Genomic DNA, 3,358 nt, shown 5'->3' with positions numbered 1-3,358 from the left:
AAAGCTCCATTGTGTAACATTTAAGAGGATCTAAATGTAATAAAATATTCATAGGTATGTTTTCATTAGTGTTTAATCATCTGAATATAAGAATTGTTGTGTGTTTGTTACCTTAGAATATTTTAAGACTGCTTTATATATAAATATAAATATATAAAGCACAGTATTTTATATATATATACATAAAAATGTCCTGATGAAATCATATCTATAACTAGCTAATTTACACTTCACAGCTTGTTCACATTCTCAGGTCGTCAAAAACAGACGTGAGTGGTGTTCAGTTAGTTGCAATCTGCATCTTCACCACTAGATGTCACTAAATCCTACATACTGGTTCTTTAAACAATTAAAGTGACACATATTAAGTTAGCTAACTATAGTTACATCTAAAAGCTAATTTTATCAGACAAGAAACTGCAAAATTATACTCAAATGTCCTGATTAAATATAAAAAAACATTTATATGTTAAATATTAGATTTATTGGATCATATTATTAAAATAAAAGTTGTTTTGAATTCAATGGAAGCAAACATTTTATATAAACTCCTCATAGATCTCGGGATAAAACCATTAATGTAAAATGTATTTAGTAATTACGTGTTCCTCATTTTATCCTATTAGAATAATAATAATAATAATAATGAATAATTTAAATACTGGACCAATAAAGCTGGTTTTTAATCCATATTGTTGTTCTGGAGGGGTTTTCAAAATAAAATCACCTCCTAGGATGTTAATAAAAACCTGCTGTAGCCTCAGTTTGACCGATTTGACCCCTTTCAGTGGATTTGTGCTTAAATGAGCTCGTACTTTAAGACCTTTCCCACATTGGACATTAACGAGTTAACGTCTTTGTTCATTCACAAAGTTGCGTAACTCCAAAATGCTTCACACTTTGGATTACCAGGCACAGCACGAGACTCCCGTTAAACACCGAATAACCTCGAATGTAAAACAGCAGCGACACGTTCTGATAAAATAGCACATTTATTAAAAAGAGACAGCATTTATCAGCATTTCCCCCCCAGTTGTTGCAGATATATGCCACATCTGAGTGAGATCAGGGGTCTACAGTCCTCAGCCCTCCGGCTGCCGCCTACAGCCCTCAGAGCAACTTATTGATCACATGTACATCTATTACTCGGACTGAAGCACACACACTCGCTGTTTCATGGACGATACGACAGGCTCTCAAATTTGTCTCAGTTTAAATTCATCTCACACGTTCAGCTGCTTTAAAAAAAGAAGAAAAACAAGGAAAAACAAGTTGACATGAATCAGAGTAAAAGGTTCACCAGGCGCCACGTTAAGAAGAGTTCGAATGGAAATGACGGCAGTTCTTTGGTTCTCGTGAGAAATAACACAGAGCAGATCTTCATTCCACTCCAGGTCGTTCAATCAGGAGACGTTATCGCCTAAAACTGGTGTGAAAAAGGCTGGTGAGGAGCTCAAATACATGAGAGATAAGACTTTAAAATAAACTCTGGATATACAAAACAGTCCCTCCAGGATTTCACAGGCTTTATTTGGGTTGTTGTGGCCTAAAAGGGCTGATTTTAAAGCTCCAGTGTGAAACATTGACGAGGATCTATAGTCAGAAATATTATATTATATTAATAGGTATGTTTTCATTAAGTGTTTAATCACCTGGAAATAATAATCAGTGTTTTTTGTTACCTTAGAATGAGACGTTTTTATCTCCAGTGGCGGAGTCCGCCATGTGGCAATCTTCAATTACACCACTAGATGTCATTAAATGCTACAAATTGGACTTTTAACTGCGTCTTTTCTAAAAAAAACTACGATGTTTTTAGGCGTTTTTTTGTAATGAAATTCGCAAAGTAGTTGCGATTTAAAAAATAATAATTAAAAATCGTAGGCAACTTGTTCCAGTGAGAATAAAATCGCAATCATTTGAAATTGTTATTAATCAAAAGATAATAATAATAATCCGAGTGGGATGGTAAACCGCGTCATTTAAAAAAAAAAAAAAAGTAATGTTCGCAGCATTAGCTTCAGGTTGACGTCCACTTCTCTAACTTGCTAAACGTGGTTACGTATCACTTCGGTCGATTTCACAAAAATTATGGAGCAAAACTAATTTCTGATCAATATTTAAAATGCAAATAATCTGCTCATTTTACATAAACTTCCTGCTGTTATTATGATCACTGTTTGTCGTTATTATTGAAGATAAAATGAAATAAACATAAAATATAATCAGTTTGCTCTGATAGAAACGAGCTCCCTTAAGGAAAATGTTGGGAACAACTGCTTTAAACTATGTTGAAAAGACTATTTTGAAAAGAAAACCAGATTTTGAAGGTGGTTAAAAGATAAAAGTGAATCACATCTTAAGTTAGTTAGATAGTTAGCCAGCGTTTTGATGTTTACAAGATAAAAATGACATATCGACTAACCTCGAGCATCACTAGGAAGGAAGTTGGAGCTCAACGTTTTGGACAAATTCACTGATTGTTTTAATTTACATTAATTGTTTTAACTTCCTGGAGGGACTGACACACATTTATCTTATAAACCTTTACATTTGTTTCTGACTGACTTTAAGGATATTAAATATACTGACGGCGGTTTGTGTGGAATGAAAATCAAACCCTGAAAGGTGTTTAACTGAGAAAGGGGGTTAAAAAACAAACAAAATAAAACAAAAGAGCAACCTCAAGGCGAATGATGGTAAAGCACAATGTATTCAATAATTCAAGGCAACAGAGACAAACACACAAAAAAAAAGGACATGATTTTAAAATACATGAGGCAGTGCAAAAATGTCACACCAATAAAATATCAACGCTTTTAAAAACTCAAAACAGATCCTGAGGAAAAGAATTCAAACATACAAATCCAAGCGTATTATAAAATATCTCCAGATCAGCCCCCACTCTGATTTAAATTATATATAGAATAGACTGGAAGATCCCACATTTTCAGACATAATCTCATTTATTTTAACTTTTGTTTCCCCCCCAACCCGACAGTCAGTTCATTCGGCTGCCCGTTAAATTTCTTCTTTTATACTCTGTACCAACAACCGTTCCTCCCCAGGAGAAAGGCCACAAAGTCTTCCTCAGGAGAAAAATTAAAACAAAACAAACTCCCCCCCCCCAAAAAAAAGAAAATGACCTCAGCTACAACACAAAAGTGATGAAAACAAAAACCGTCACACGATAAAAAAGTGTGATCTTGTACCTTTATATACAGACGCAGCTGTGTAGACTCGCAGAGGAACAGAACGCGGTGACTTTGGTGCTCAATTTAATGAACTTTTTGCATCTTTTCAGAGGAGAAACAAACAAAAAAAACCCTATATGGTCTTAAATATGCAAAAAAACAAA

Source organism: Morone saxatilis, unplaced genomic scaffold (assembly GCF_004916995.1).
Source record: "Morone saxatilis isolate NCDOM2014 unplaced genomic scaffold, NCSU_SB_2.0 Contig16, whole genome shotgun sequence".
Lineage (NCBI taxonomy): Eukaryota > Metazoa > Chordata > Actinopteri > Moronidae > Morone > Morone saxatilis.
This window is presented reverse-complemented; position numbering follows the sequence as displayed.